The 17513-nt window shown below is 39.3% G+C and overlaps 1 protein-coding gene across 4 annotated transcripts in view; it reads right to left on the bottom strand.

Annotated features, from left to right (window-relative positions):
• Positions 1 to 17513, bottom strand: part of LOC150083681 (extracellular matrix organizing protein FRAS1-like) — an 866422-nt gene that overhangs the window by 472658 nt on the left and 376251 nt on the right. The window lies entirely within an intron of this gene.

Raw genomic sequence — 17513 nt, 5'->3', positions numbered from 1 at the left:
GAAACAGAACTAAATTCATTACATGACAAAAGAACTAAATTTATTATAGAGAAATGAATTAAATAAGAAAGATAATAAGTAAGTGACATAAAACTTTATAAATACATCATTCAAAAATATGAATTCTTGAAAATCAGTGTTTAGCATTAGAATTCCAAAATCAAGTAAGAAAGCAGAATCAGTCTGCATCACCTGCTCTCACCCTCGCAAAAAAAAATCCCCACTCACTCATATTATTGCCAGTGCCAGAAGGTGTCCATCCATTGATTTGAAATTGCCGAACTTTTCATCTTGCCCATGCCCACCTTGGGAAGCCATTTATTCTAAGAGTTTTATCCACAAAAATTTGGGTAGAATCTGATCTGTAAATTCTACTCAAAAGTAAATATCAAAAAAAATCCAGTTTTCTGTTGCTCCTTAAGATTTCATATTCCACTGGTTTTTGTCTCACCAACAGTGAGATTATACTTCTTTCATTCATCTTATTCATTCTCTAGTAGGCCCTTTACACCTCAATTAGGTACTGCTCCCTGCACTCCAAGTTGTCTAAACTTCACAGCAGCAATTAAGGTCACTCATAGTCTATAGATGACATAGCCTGATCAGGTTAATTAGAATAAGCAATAGCAATTTTGGCAATATTTTGATAAGTTTATAATTTAAATGAAGAAAATAATATTAAAGTTTCGCATTCAATGTGAATAAAAGGCATTCGGCAAATTTACAATAGTTTACAATAAAACAAAATAATTATTACACTACTCTGCATTTTGAAAAAATGCATAGCATAATTATCTCAGAAAACAGTTTTTCTGAATTATTTTCTAATGCCGATTTCAAAAATGATTTCTGCTTGTTTTCAGCACAGCAGGTTTTTTCAAAAATCACAAAAGAAAATTTTATTTTTCAAAAATTTTTATTAATTTTTGCAGAATTTGTGCACTGAAATTATAACAAAATGCTACTTTTAGCAAACTTTTAAATTTAAATACATGATGAAAACTATTAAAAAGAGCAGTATGGTAATAAGTCCACTAAACACTTGCCTCTCATTTGGAATACTGTGTTCAAACTGTATTCTAAAAGACACTGGCTTCTTGAAAGGGTCCAAAGATGGACAAATAACATGATGAGATTGGAAAATGGGCAACCATATGAGGAAAGACTCCAAATACGTGAGCTAGAGCTTGATGTTTATAAGGCTCTGAGAGGGGTTAGTAAAAATGAACAAAAGCAGAATTTTCACTTATACAGAATTCCAGAGCTAGTTGGCATAAATTCAAATTACAAAGGAAAAGGTTTAGACTAGACTGTAGGAAGTTTTCTTTTAGCCAGAAAGTTAATTGCTGGACCAGGTTGCATCACGAGTAATCGAGACTGACAATTTGAATGAAATCAAAGGTCAACCGGATCCAGCATCCAGCAATAGCCAGCCATCGTGTTGACATTCCACTTCCCCTGGAAGAAACTTTCCTGTTTCTTCACTAAATCTTCCTAGATTTTCAAGGAAGTAGTTGATGTGGGGTGTAAAAAATGTATCTTGAGACTCATGTACAGCTTCATGAAGTTTTCTAACATATTAGCATTACAATTAGTAGAGGCATACAACGCGAGAAAGCAAGCTTATGCAGCATCAGCCAAAAAAAAAAAAAATGCATTTCACTCATCTATTCACTCCAAATGCTTATCCAGCTCAGCCTTAAATTTATTTATGCTATCAGCTTCCATAACAAGAGATGGAAGTCTGTTCCAGCAATCAACTACCCACCAGCTAAAGGCAAATTTCTGCACATCTATTCTGCAACTCTCTTTCCTCAGTTTGAATCCATGTCCCCTCAGGTTCTTAATCTCAGCAAGAGGAAGAATCCCATCAGCATTGAGTTTGCTCAATCCATTCAAGCCTTATACACCTCAATCAGATCACCTCGCAGGTGCTGCAATTTGCAGAATTTAAGCCTTTCTTGATAGGGGCACCCTTTGTTTCCCTCACCAATCTTGTTGCCCTTCTTTGTACTTGTTCCTTCTACATCCTTCTAAAATGAGGCCTCCAGACCTGTACACAGTACTTTAGGTGTGGCCTGAGCATTGCATTGTACAACAGGATAATCACCTCCCTCTCCCTGCTAGCAAAATTCCTATATATCATTGACAAGACTCCATGACCTGCCCTGGCAGCACCTCTGCACTGCTCAGGAAACTTCGTATTTGACTGCACAATTACCCCCAGGTCCTTTGTGACCACATCTTAGTAATCCAATCAGACAAGACCTCCCTTTAACAAACCCATGCCGTATCTTAACTATTATTGCAGTTATCTAGTTGATCCTGCAATGCTTCTTTAACCAGTGACTCCATTATTTTCCAGTAACACAAGTTAAACTAACCGGTCTATAGTTACTTGTATCACCTTTTGAACTCCTTAGTGAATTAGTGATACATTAGCACACCTTAGTTACCCTAACACAGTCCATGTATTTATTTGGTCCAGTATGACTCCTGGAAATCTTCACTGCCTTGCTTTCCAGGCTGCTGCTCAATTGCATTTCAATAGAAGCAGTGCAAGAATCACTTTCACCTCTGATAGCGGCTACTGTTAATCTAATAGTCCATGAATCCCCCCAAGCTAGCAGTGTTCCAACCAACCTAACTCTGCCTCGATAGCATCAGCAAATATTCTTGCACCCTTTCTATTTAAGTGTATCCCATCCCTGTAGAAGCAGTCTCTTCTGTTAACAAGCACAGACTAGGCTGAGAAAAATTCTACCCCTTGAGCCTTGCACAATCTCTCCAGGGCTGAATTGTTCGACAAGATTCTCATCATATACTCCCTCCTATCGTGTCTGGACAGAATTGCAGACACTTTCAATTCTACCCTAATTCACGGCTTTTTTTCAACATTGACCTGTACTTGTGTTTTTTTTTTTTTTTTTTTTGTTTTTAGGAGCATTAGCAACTAAGGCCATATTGCTCTGGGGATATGCTGTGGTCATTCCTTGACCTTTCTGCATCCTCCATATTTGGTGGATCACAGGCTTGAACCCCGGTCTAATCAAGAAGCGTGTGCTACACACTGCTGCTGCTCTTGCCCACCTGCCTGTACTTGTTGAGTAAATCTGCACATCTCTTACTCATAATGTCATTAGTTCCAACACGTACAACAATATCACCTTTTGAGCCCTTAAAAGATGACATCTGCTCTACAATGTCATCAACTTTTGCCCCTTGCAGACATACCCTGGTTCTGTTCCAACTATATTTTCAATTATAAATATTTTCAACTCTCTTGTAGTCTGGATCCTTATTGTTTCCCAAGAAGTTCTCAACATCAGACATGAAGCTGATTCAAGTCTGATTTTCTCTTTTATTCATAGTTTCCTAACAATCTCGGTCTGTCATCAATTTGTGAATTTGAGGTCTGAGAAAAATACCTTGTTTTATCTTCTCTTGGGCGATCAATTCGAATTTAGTACAAAAGGTAGCTGAAGCAGGGAACTACCTGAGGGGTAAAGCTTTCATAAATTGTTTCATCAAAACCAGTTTAATGTGCAAGGATGGATGGAGACAGTTTTCGCTTATAACAGTGGTTTATGAACTATGTCATTTGATCAGGGCAACAAACTGCCCCTCTTTGGCCTGACCTTGACATCCTTGCTTACTCCTTGCTGCCAAATCATGGGATTTGCAAATGGCATAGCCTTCTTTTTACCATTTTTCCACAATCTCTTTGCTTCAACACAGGTTTGGCAAACTTTTAAGTGGAGCTCCCTGTTTACCTTGGTCACTGGGTTTCACTCCAAAATAAGCACAATACACATAACTTCCACACATCCAGGGTGGGTTTCGGTAAATAGTACAATAACAAGTGGCAACCCTGCAGATAGGAAAGTATTTTGGTGCCACCTGTCTTGCCCAACCAGAATACAAAAGTATAGCATTTAGTTTGCCATGAGTCACTGGCCAGTGCAGGTGCATATTCAGGCTGTGCCTATATGTGTGAGAAGAGTTATAGCTGTGCAGTGTGAGCTGTGCCGTGGAAACGACCACCATTTCAGCTTTCCTGACAGAAGGACGATATCAATGTGGGTGAAACAGTGGCAACAAACAGGTTCAGTCACTGATAAGAAGCATGGGGGCCCCAAAAGACAGTGCATACGCCTGACAATGTCCAACAAGTCTGTGAGGCTCTGCATCAAAGTCCCCAGCAATCGATTCATCGCCATGCAAGGACACTGCACATGTGTCACAGTTCCCTGCATAAGATTGTGAAATTTGATTTAAAGTTCCAACCGTACAAATTGCAAGTTGTTCAAGAGCTACAGCAGGCGAGACTTCTGCACAAAATTCCTTGAGATACCGAAGCAGAATGAGTTAATTTTTCCTTCTCTGGTTATGTCTGATGAAGCAAACTTTTACCTTAATGGGTTTGTGAATAAGCAAAACTTCCATTATTGGGCAGACAGCAACCCGCACCTTCTTCATGAAAAATCTCACAGTAGCCCAAAGGTCGTTGTGTGATATGCTATCAGAGTTTCCACAGGCATTGTGGGGCCATATTATTTTTAAGACGATGAAGAATACACAGTGACTGTCAATGGCAAGCAGTATGGGAACATGATTGAGAACTTTTTCGTTCCAGAAGTACGGAGAAAAGGTATTCTCCACACGACATGGTTCCAGCAAGATGGGGCTACAGCCCACACAGCCCGTACCACAATGGCTAAGCTGAAGCAGTTCTTTCCACATTGACTGATCTCATGGTCTGGGGATGTCCTGTGGCTGGCTAGGTGTCCAGACCTGACAGCCCCAAACTTTTTTCTTTGGGGCTATCTCAAAGACAAAGTTTTCTCCCAGCGGGTACACAGTATTAGGGATTTGAAGATGGCAATCCGAGAAGAGATTGAGGCCAGGAAATGATTCAGGACGTCACGAGGAGCTTCCAGGATTTCTTGCAGAAATGCACCGATGCCGATGGAGGTCATTTGCTAGATATTATATTTAAGACATAGACATGGTTTTTGGTGTATCAGTAATCGAAATTTGTTTACACCAATCTGACAGCCATAAATAAATTTTGTATAGCCATGTGTCAGTTCTGACTATTGCTTTTTTCTTTTGCACTATTTACCGAGACCCACCCTGTATAATAAAATAAGTCTGATTTGTTAAAACACTTGCTTGAAGACATTTTACTCAATTTTCAACACAGTTTGACATGATAATCACAAAAATAAACTCAGGTCACACTGATAAACACTGCTGCACAGAGTTCTCAAGATCAAGAAACAAATGACTGAAGGTTCAGTCACTGATAAGAAGCATGGGGGCCCCAAAATGCAGATATCATGGGATACCTACCTAGTAACAGGTAGGCCTAACATTTGGCATGATAAGGGCAGTTACATGACAAGGCATTGAGTCCACCAGTTCACAAAAGCATTCCATAGGTATTTCCATCCATGCTTGCTGCACCACCGTCCAAAATTCTGTTGCATTCCTGGGGGGAGGATCCATAGCTTGAACGGACCTTTCCACACCATTCCAAAGAGACTCCACAGGGTTTATGTCCGGTAAATGGGGAGGTCATTCCATGGTGGTAAAATCTGCAGAATGCTCTTTGAACTATGTTCCAGTCACCACAACTCTGTGGGGAGGCACATTGTCCTGCTAGAAGAGTTGCCTTGTGGGTGCACGATGACCATGATGGGATGCAGATGGTCTGCAAGGATGGACACATAACCTGGACCATTCAGAGATGCAGCTAGACGTACCAGAGGTTCCAACATGTGCCAGCTGAACATGCCCCAGACCATTACCAATCATCCACCTGCCTGAACAGTTCTTTGTTGGCATGATGGGTGCATACCTTTTTGCAGTTTCCACCAGATACGCACCCTCCCATTTGCTCAAAATAACTGGAAACAGGACTCATTGAACCAGGAGACCCATCTCCAATCATCCGAGGTCCAGTGCCAATGTTCTTTCACTCAGTTGAGGTGTAGAGTCCTGTGCCATGGTGTTAGCAATGGGACTCTGGTGGGTCAGTGGCTCTCATAACCTATTACAGCTAATGATCGCCTGATGGTCTTGGTGGAGACGTTTCTGGCACCTCCCTCGTTGAAGTCGGCAGTGATTTGTGCCACTGTCGCTCTTCGGTTGGCTAAAACAATGCAAGAAAGATGTCGACAGCCACATTCATCCAACCACCTTTCTCTGCCCACAGCACTGTCCACGATGAGATGTTATTCCAGAAATGGTGTATTCCTGATATACTCTTGATACTGTCGAACAGGGATAGTTCAATTTCTGTACCACCTCTGCAATAGAGTGACCCATGCACCAGGCACCCACTATCATCCCTCTTTCAAAGTCAGTTAATTCACGATGTTTATCCATACTGACATAGAATTACCATCTATGTGAATACAGTGATGCAGTGTACGTATATACTTGCCAAGTGGTGGATTCGTCCACTAGCGAGAGAGGTGGCAGTGTCGCGTTGCCCAGGAACCAGATATCCCATGAATTCTGTCCTTTCAGTATATTCAATAATACAACTCATGGTATCAACTTAAATTATTTGTGAAAAAATGAATAACATTTCTGAAATCAGCGTAAAAACTGAGTTAAAAACAGATATTAGTTTACAAACATCAAAAACCATGCAGAATGGTGTTATTAATGAGTATTCCAAACTTAAGCTAGGAATACAAGAGAGTCAATAAATATAATGGTGCAAGAAAATTAACCAATGTTTCAATTTTGAATGTCCAGAGAATAAGGGCTCATGCAGCAGCAGAACTTTTCTGGATTTACTGGATGATGATTTTTTTTTAACAGCAGCATATTAGACAATAGAAAGCAACACTCTTGATCTCATTATTAGATGTGACTCTTTGTGCATTTAAAATCTCCACTTAAGGAACCACCACATAGCAGTGATCGTAATATATTGATGTGAGATTTACTTAAAGATATAACTACTGTCAAGGGTGAAGGGAAGGGATTTAGCTTTCATAGAAGTAACTACAATGATCTTAGACAGTTGTTAAAATTATTTTAATGGGAACAACTGATACTGTTACCAACTGCAAATTCTTAATGAGAAGCATAAAAGCTACTAAGATTTTTATATCAACTAAGGTTTTTTTTTTAGGAGCATTAGCAACTAAGGCCATATTGCTCTGGGGATATATGGTGATCATTCCCTTACTTTTCCGCATCCTCCGCATTTGGTGGTCACGGGCTTGAACCCCAGTTTAATCAAGAAGTGTGTGCTACGCACTGCTGCTCCTGCCCACCTGGCTACAGAGGCACCCTTATACCAACTAAGAGACACTGTTAAAGGTTTAGACCTAAACAATCAGATGAACTGATCAGACTACTTATGGAGAAGAAAGATGCACAGAATGATTATAAATTATCATTCAACACAGACACCTATATAAATAAAAACCAGTTTGCATTCATATCTATAATGTGGATTAGGAAATTAAGGCAGATTAAGAGATTTCTTTGGCTAAGAAGACAAAGAAAAGTGGAAAAGAATTCATTGCCTATGTTAACACCAGAAGAAAAGGGTTGAACCAAGTTATTAAAATAGTTACAAATGGTATGGCTATTGATGATCCTGTTCAGTATGCTGAAAAGCTGATTAAATATTTTATCTCTACATTCACACATTATTAGCAGTAGTGGAAAATGATACATGAAAGCAAGCTTATACATCATTAGCACAAAAAAAAAAACAAAAAAAAGCTAACATTTATTATTTTATTTGTCCATCTCTAACAGTTTAACCAGTTGTTATTTCAATTTATTCAAATTTTTCCACCCCTACAACACCATGCAGGAGTTTGTTCCAACAATCAACCATTCTATGGCCAAAGGCAAATTTACACACATCCAACCTGCAACCATCCTTCATTAATTTAAACTTATGCCCCTCACGTGCATAATCTGAACACAAGTAAGGATTCCACCAGCACTGAGTTTACTCAATCTATTCGAGGCTTAAACACCTCAATCAGATCTCCTTGCAGGTGCCTATGCTCCAGACACTGCAATTTTCAAAACTGAAACCTTTCTTGGTAAGAGCACTTCCCTTTCGTTTCCCCTCACCAATCTTTTTGCACTTCTCTGTGCCCATTCAAATGGATCCACATCCTTCCTAAAATAAGCTTTCTAGACCTGTATGCAGTACTCAAGGTGTGGCCTACCATTACTTATACAATGAAATAACCATCTCTTTATCCCTGCTAGCAAATTCATCTATACATTGACAAAACTCCATAAGCTGTTATATAGTTACTTGTGTCACCAAGCAGTGTAGGCAGGTAACACTGCTCGGCAAAGCCTGGCGGCCAATAAGCCGGATAAACAATGGGCACAACATATCACACTGCACAGACACGACCCACACACTTTCAAGTCTCTGGCTTGACAGTGTACTGTCCTCGATACAGCGAAACACACGCGGAGATGGGAGAAATCCCAGGTGCCGTCTGACACGAACATACCTTATACCTTATACCTTGCTCGGCAATTCACCACCGCACTGAGTGTGGTGCGGTGAATTGCTGTAAATCTCAGATTAACATACCGTACAGGTGGTACATTAATCTGAGATTACTGCCCTCTATATATATTAAATACCTTGCACCTGTCAATATTAAACTTCAGTTGCCACTTCTCAGTCCATCTGCTTAATTTGACTAGATTTTGTCGCAGTTGCATACCCTGGTTACTGTGATTACCTATACTGGCAACCTTTGTATAATCTGCAAACTTAAACATTAAGCCTGATGTGCCTTCATTAATAAGCATAAGAAACAATAATGTTTTTCCTTTTTCTTCTTTGCCATTAGTTTCATCAGACATCCATTTACATCTATGCATTGAACTATATCTCTTAGTTGGTATAAAAAGACTAGTAGCTTGTACAATAACATCCCTGAATGCTTTCCATTTAGAATTTGCTCTAGGTAACTTCATCAGTTAGTCCCACTGCATGAAATTTAAAAACTGTCTGAGGATGCCGTAGTCATCTTTATAAAAACAAAAGCCCTTTCCCTTGACTTTGACAGTAGTTAGATCTTTAAGTAAATCCCACATCAATTGGGATTTACTTAAAGATCTAACTACTAAGATAAAAGATCCACTGCCATCTAGTGGATCTTTTATCTGCAGATTCTTAATACATGAAGGGTTGTTGCTGATAAGCAAATCAAAAATACTGTTTTCTCTTGATGCCTCTCTAACATGCCAGTGTAAGAAAGTCCTCCAATAACTAACAAAGGTCTTGCTAAAGTGTGAAAGACCAGCCCACAAGGTCCAGTCAATATCTGGAAAGTTAAATTCCCCCATTTCAAGACATTGGGCACCTCCGTAGTCAGGTGAGCAGGAGCAGCAGCAGCAGTGCATAGCACACGCTTCTTGATTAGACCGGGGTTCGAGCCCGTGACCACCAAATATGGAGGATATGGAAAGGTCAGGGAATGACCACCGCATATACCTGGAGCAATATGGCCTTAGTTGCTAATGCTCCTAAAAACCAAATAACAACAACAACATTTCAAAACATTCTGATTTACTGGCCCACTCTATACATCTGCACAGTCATTCATTATACTAATGGCCTATAAAACACTTCTACCCTCATTTTTGTTTTCCCACTGCATATGTCCCACCGAACACTCAAAGTCGCATTGGCCACTCACATCCACTGCCCGAAATTTTATGTGCTTCTTAACTAAGAGCATAACCTCCCTAACTCCTGTCCTGTCTATCCATTCTGCACACATTGTACCCCCAAATTCAATTCTGAATCCCTAATATCTGAGTGACACCATGTATGATATCTCATAATTTCTGCATTTGATGATTTGATCACAAATCTATTATTTGCTATGCTCTTAGTCTTAGTGTACACACAAATATACTTGCAACTGGTTTTACTCTTAGTTACCCTAACACAGCCCATGTATTTTCTTGTTGACTATAGCTATTTCTGTGGGACCAGGGTCTTCTGCTGCAGAGGATGTCTTTGTATTACTAATGATGAAGCATGAGCTCAAGTGTTGGGCTAGGTGGCTGAATGCTTGATAGATCCCTCTTTTAATTCCATCAAGAGCATCAACCCTATTCTTCAATGGCTTCAAGGCATCCTCTATGGCTGTATTATGTCCTGCTAAAGGCAGTTTCACAAAAACAGCACAAAGTAACATGCGTAACATAATCCTGATTTTAAGAACTACCTCCAGAAGTTCTCCCCTGAATCAAGCATTCCCATTACCTTGAGCCTTTTGCTTTGCTGCTCTAGTCTGAACATGATGTTAGTCTAAATTTAATTTAAAAACACATGAAACTAAGGGATTAAAAAGAATAATGCTACACTAATCCCAATTATTTAATGGCAGTACAAACTATGCTCTTTTACATTATGACATGTACTACATAATAAAGTCACATTATTAAAAATAATGTTTGTATTACTATAAATTAGTTTATAGGCTTCTTCTAATACTGTTTACAATGCTAGAAAACTTCCAAGTATTACCTACGTCAATACAGCAATGGTGACAGAATTTGAATATTTTTATCAATACAACGCAATGATGGTAGATGTCTACTGTGGTTTCTTAAGTAATTAAAAAGGCTAGATAAAGAACAAATTCACCAACTTAATTAGAGATTCACATAAAGAAGTGTCTAGACTTAACGGATGTTATACTTCCAGGAATAACAGAAGTATACCAAGTTACAGGTGTGGCAATAAAACACCTAGAGTTATGCAATAAAAAGAATATGAAGTGAAGGAGCTCAAAAATGGTATTATTTTTATTCAAAGTAATTATCAACTGAATGAATGCACTTACTACACTGTTCTAAAAGTTCCCAAAAAGAGTCAGCGAAGATGTCCAAAGAGATAATGTTCAGTTTGGTGGTTAAATTTTTATTTATATCCTGAACATTCCAAAATCTCTTTCTTCTTAGGGCAGTTTCCCCCTAGGGAAAGAGGAAGAAGTCAGCTGGTGCTATATCGGGTGTAGGGTGGATATTCAATCAGTACAATGCCATGTTTCATCAGATGTGTCTCCGTAACAAGTGTGGAATGGGTGGAGGCATTGTTGTGTAAGAAGAGCAAGCTGCCTTTCTCTCAAAATTACAGACCCACGGAAATGCCTTCACAACAAGTGTGGAATTGGCAAAGGGCATTGTCATGCAACGAGAACCAGGAATCTTTCAATCAAAATTGCAGACTCACCCAGGGAAATGCACTTCAACAGTCTCTGAAGCACCTGTATGCAGAATGCAGCATTGACACTCTCCCCTTCAGGTACAAATTCCTTCTGAATCACATCATTTGTTGAAAAACAAGAACAGCATAGTCTTGATCCTGGACTCCAGTAAACAAATCTTTTTTTTTTTTTTCGCTGTGGTGATAATTTTGAAGTCCACTGCATGTGTTGACATTTCATCTCTGGGTCATACTGAAACACCCAACACTCATCTAAAGTAACAATAAAGTCGGGGAAATTAGGATAACCTTGAAAAGTCTGGATGAAGTTTTTGCATGATGATACTCTTCCTTGCCTCTGCTAATCCATGAGCCTGTGCAGCAAAAGTTTCTGCACAGAACTTGTTTTCCCTAAAAATCTTCATGGAAAATTTTACGATTGAATTGTTTCCTTATTCATATCCTAATCATCAGCCATCATTCTGAGGGTCAAATGACAATCTCTTGCCACAAATTCCCAAACTTTTGCAACTCAGTCCTCAATTCAAGAGGTTGACAGTCTCTCACTTCTGGAACATCATGAACACCCTCACAATCACATGTTGACTGGAATTTGTGGGTTAGTCACTCACACACTAGCAAGACTTTTGTGGATTTCTTGGATAACTGTTTCCTACAGCAACATGTTCAAGAGGCAACAAGAGCAAGCAATACTCTTGATCTGGTTGTTAGCAGTGATTATTCATGCATTAAGAATCTGCAAGTAAAAGACCCACTGGGTGGCAGCAATCACAGTGTACTAATGTGGAATTTAATTAAAGATATAACTACTGTCAAGGTAAAGGGAATGGGTTTTGTAAGGGTGACTACACAGGTCCCAGACAGTTTTTAAATTGTGTGCAGTGGGATCAACTGATGATGTTACCAACAGCAAATTCTAAATGGGAAGTATTCAGGGAAGTAATCAAAGAAGCCACTAGGCTTTTCATACCAACAAAGAAATACTGTTCAAGGCTTAGACCTAAATGGATGTCAGTAAAGTATTGAGACACATGGCATACAAGAAAAGTGCATGGGATATATATAAATTATCATAAGCCTAAAATAGTCTGCAATCAAGTCACAAAGGAGGTTAGGCAAGCTAAAGCAGATTATGAGAAGTCTCTGGCAAAGAATACAAAGAAAAACAGCAAAGACTTCTATGTTTATATTAACAGTAGAAGGAAAGGGTTGAATCACATTGGGCCATTTGATGTATATGGGTTAACTATCGATGACCTTGCTCAGGTTGCAGACAAACTGAATAGGTATTTTGCATCTACATTCACACATGAGGAATTCTTTAGGGAAGGGGATGCCAGAAGTTTATCAAACTCTAACGAAGAGCTAAATGACTTTGTGATAACTGAAAGGAAAGTGGAGGAGAAATTGTTGAAGAAAAAAGGCACCTGGGGGGGAATGGAATCTATCTAATTATATTAAGGTAGGCAGCAAAGGAGGTAAGCAAATCCTTAGCCATAATTATTAACACATCCTTGGATTCAGGGGAGGTGCCCATGGACTGAAGAAGTGCTAATATATCCCCAATTCATAAAGGGGATCAAAGAGTGACATGAGTAATTACAGACCTGTTAGCGTAATGTCTGTTCCAGGGAAAATAATGGAATCACTGGTTAAAGAAGTAATGCAAGATCATCTGGACAAGGCCACAATTACACTTAGAACACAGCATGAGATTTTTAAGGGGAAATCTTGTTTGACCATTTTGATTGGTTCTACCATGTGGTCACAAAGGAACTGGATGCAAAAAATAATTTTGACATCACATACTTAGATATCAGGGAGTCTTTTGATACTGTTGCACATAAAAGCCTGCTGTACAAATTGGAGCAAAGTGGCATTAAGGGAAAGTTACAGATATGGATAAAGGGATGGTTAAGTGGATGAAGCCAGAGAGTGGTTATGAATGGGCACTGCTCTTCATGGATTAAAGTTATTAGTGGCGTTTCCCAGGGTTCAGTGGTGGGTCCATTGTTGTTTTCAATATTTATCAATGATAATGATGATACTGTTTACAGATGATACAAAGATTGGCAAGGTGGTTAACAACAGTCATCAGAGTGAGCTATTCCAACAAGCTCTGGGAAAATTGGGTTGATGGGCTGCAAAATGGCAATTGAAGTTTAATATTGAGAAATTCTAGGTACTATACATGGGTACTATACCCCATATATATACTAGGTACTATACCCCAAGAGTAACTTATGAACTGTGCATTACACTCAGAGTAGTGGAGAATGAAAAAGACCTGGAGGTAATTGTGTAGACATGAAATTCTCTGCGCAGTGCAGACAGGCTGCCAGGACAGCTCATGGAGTTTTGCCAATGATATACAGAAACTTTTCTAGCAGGGATAATGAGGTGATTATCCCTTTGTATAAGGCTAGGATTAGGCTACATCTTGAGTACTGTATGCAGATCTGGAGGCCTCACTTTATGAAGGATGTAGATCCTTCATAAAGTGAATTTGGGGAGTACAACGTTTACAGAAAGAATAGACAGGATAGGAAGGGAGGAGGGGTTATGCTATTAGTTAAGAAAAACACATAAAATCCAAGGAAGTGAAGCCAGTCGACATCGCTGGACAGTGCAGTGTTGAGTCAGTTTGGTGTGACATAAGCATTGGGAGATCAAAATTGAGAGTAGGCGTGTGCTATAGGCCTAATGACTCTGATAAGTATAATAAGAAACTGTACAGGGAAATAGAGTGGGCCAGTAAATCAGAGAGTCTTATAATGGGGGATTTTAATTTCCCAGATACTGACTGGAATTTGTGGGTTGGTCACTCACACACTAGCAAGGATTTTGTGGATTTATTGGATGATTGTTTTCTAAATCAGCATGTTCGGGAGGCAGCTAGAGGAAGCAATACTCTTGATTTGATTATCAGTAGTGATTCTTCATGCATTAAGAATCTGCAGATACAGGAACGACTAGGTGGCAGTGATCACAGTGTGCTGAAGTCAGATTTACTCAAGGAGGTAACTACCTTCAGGGGTAAAGGGAAGGGTTATTGCTTTCGTAAAGGCGACAACGATGGTCTGAGACAGTATTTAAATTCTATTCAGTGGGACCAACTGATGATGTTACCAACAGCAAACTCAAAATGAGAAGCATTCAAAGAACTTATCTTGGAAGCTACTAGGCTTTACATACCAACTAAGAAATATTGTTCAAGGTTCAGGCCTAAATGGATGTCAGATGAACTAATGAGACATATGGCAGAGAAGAAAAATGCATGGAATACATATAAATTAACATGTGACACAGAAGCCTATGATAGATATAAGTTGATTGTAATCAAGTTACAAAGAAGGTTAGGCAGGCAAAGGCAGATTACGAGAAATCTTTGGCAAGGGATGCAAAGAAGAACAGCAAGGAGTTCTTTACTTATGTAAACTTTAGAAGGAAGGGGATGAATCAGATTGGTCCACTTGATATCGATGGTTCAACTGTTCATGATCCTGCTCAGGCAGCTAACAAACTAAATCAATATTTTGCATCTACATTCACACATGAGGAGTTATTCAGGAAGGGGAATGCCATAGATGAAGTAAACACTGGCAGTGAGCTAGATGATCTTGTAATAATTGAGAGTAAAGTGGAGGAGAAATTGTTGAAGATAAATACAAGAAAGGCACCTGGGGTGGATGGGATCTATCCAGTTATATTAAAGGAGGCAGCAAAGGAAGTAAGCAATCCATTAGCCATAATTATGAGAGCTTCCTTGGACTCAGGGGAGGTACCCATAGACTGGAGATGTGCAAATGTAACTCCAATTCACAAAGGAGGATCAAAGGCTGACACAAGTAATTATAGACCTGTGAGTTTAACTTCTGTTCCAGGAAAATTAATGGAAGCACTGGTTAAAAAAGCATTGCAGGATCATCTTGACAAGAATTCAGTTATAGCTCAGACACAGCATGGGTTCTGTTAAGGGAAGGTCTTGCCTGACCAATTTGATTAGATACTATGATGTAGTCACAAAAGAATTGGATGCAGGGAATAACTTTGATATTATATATTTGGATCTTAGAAAGGCTTTTGATACTGTTGCACATGGAAGACTGCTGCACAAATTGGAGCAGTGTGGCATTGGTGGCAAATTGTTACTATGGATAAAGGGATGGTTGAGTGGCAGAAGACAGAGAGTGGTAATTAATGGACACTGCTCATCGTGGAGTAATGTTATTAGTGGAGTCCCTGAGGGTTCAGTGTTGGGTCCATTGTTGTTTTCTGTATTTATAAATAATATTGATGATGGTATGTCAAGCTTAATGTTCACGTTTGCAGATGATACAAAGGTCGGCAGGGTTGTTAAGGACGCTACTGACGCTATGCTGCTGCAACAGGATCTGGAAAGGTTGAGCAGATAGGCTGAGAGGTGGCAAATCAAGTTTAACATTGACAAATGTAAAGTACTACATATGGGAAACAGCAACCCCAGAGCAACATATCAACTCTGTGGTACTACACTGATAGTGGTAGAGAATGAAAAGGACCTGTGGGTAATTGTGCAGGCAGATACAAAGTTCTCTGAGCAGTGCAGATGGGCTGCAAGAGTAGCTCATGGTGTCTTATCAATGATATACAGGAATTTTTCTAGCAGGGATAGGGAGGTGATTATTCCCTTGTATAAGGCAATGGTCAGGCCGCACCTAGAGTACTGTATACAGGTCTGGAGGCCTCATTTCAAGAAGGATGTAGAGCTGCTGGAACAAGTACAGAGAAGGGCAACAAGGTTAGTGAACGGAATGAAGGGTTGCTTTTACGAAGAAAGGCTTAAGTTTTGCAAATTACAGTTTCTGGAGACTAGGCACCGGCGACGTGATCTGATAGAGGTGTACAAAGCTTTGAATGGTTTGAGCATGCTCAATGCTGTGGGATACTGCCTCTTGCTCAGAATAATCACCTGAGAGGGCATAAATTCAAATTGAGGAAAGACAGATGTAGGATAGATGTGGGGAAATTTGCCTTTAGCCAGCAGGTAGTTGGTTGGTGGAACAGACTTCCAACCCTTGTTGTGGAAGTTGATAGCCTAAATAAATTTAAGGCTCAGCTGGACAGGTATTTTGATGTGGAAGGGTGTTTTTTTTTTTTTTTTCGGCTGATGCTGCATAAGCTTGCTTTCTTGCATCATATGCCTCTACTAATGCTAATGCTAATCTGCTGGAACAGGTGTAGAGAAGGGTAACCAGACTGAATGGAACAAAAGGTGTACTCTTACTTAGAAAGCTTCAATTCTGCAAACTATATCATCTTGAGACCAGGCACTTGTGGTGAGATCTGATTGAGGTGTTTAAAGCCTTGAATGGATAGAGTAAGCTGAATGTTAATGGTATTCTTCCACTTGCTGAGCCTAAACACACATGAGTGGGCATAAATTCAAGTTGAGGAAAGATGATTGCAGGATAGATGTGCAGAAGTTTGCCTTCAGCCAGTGGGTGGTTGATTGTTGGAACAGGCATCTGTTGTTGTGGATGTGTATAGGTCGAATAAATTCAAGGGAGACCTAGACAAATTCTTCGAGGGTGTGGATGAGTGAACTGTGGTTTTTTTTTTTTTTTTTTGGCTGATGCTATATATGCTTGCTTTCTTGGATCATTTGCTAGAACTACTACATCGACATAAATAGTTTTTAATATTTCATACATTCCTGTTGCAGATTTTCCCAGTTTAAAACAAAATTTGATATTCATTTGTTGCTCCGTTACAAAATCATTTTCTGTACCACCATCTGTTGAAGGAAGTTTGAACTACAACATAATACTTCTGTTTATTTTCACACTCATCAAACACAACCACAACAGCACCAGTGGGATTTTCATTGCCACACCTTGTATAAGTCAGAGCTAAATTATTTTGTGATAACTGAGAGGAAAGTGGAAGAGAAATTGTTGAAGCTAAAAGTACATAAGGTACCTGGATCTGATGGAATTTATCCAATTATATTAAAAATTGGCAGTAAAAGAAGTAAGTAAACCTTTAGCCATAATTATGAAAACATACCTGGATTCAGAACACATACCTATGGATTGGAGATGTGCAAATGTCTATCCAATTTACAAAGGGGGATCAAAGGCCAAACTGAGTAACTACAGACCTGTAAGCTTGACCTCTGTTCTATGGAAAAGAGCAAAGTCAGTGTTTAAAGAAGTACTGCAGGATCATTTTGAGAGGAATTCAGTTATGCAAAAATCAAAATGTGGATTTGTTA

Source organism: Mastigoproctus giganteus, chromosome 7, assembly GCF_048544385.1.
Source record: "Mastigoproctus giganteus isolate SK-2022 chromosome 7, ASM4854438v1, whole genome shotgun sequence".
Classification (NCBI taxonomy): domain Eukaryota; kingdom Metazoa; phylum Arthropoda; class Arachnida; order Uropygi; family Thelyphonidae; genus Mastigoproctus; species Mastigoproctus giganteus.
Note: the sequence above shows the minus strand (reverse complement) of the source record. Positions and strands in the feature narration are given on the sequence as shown.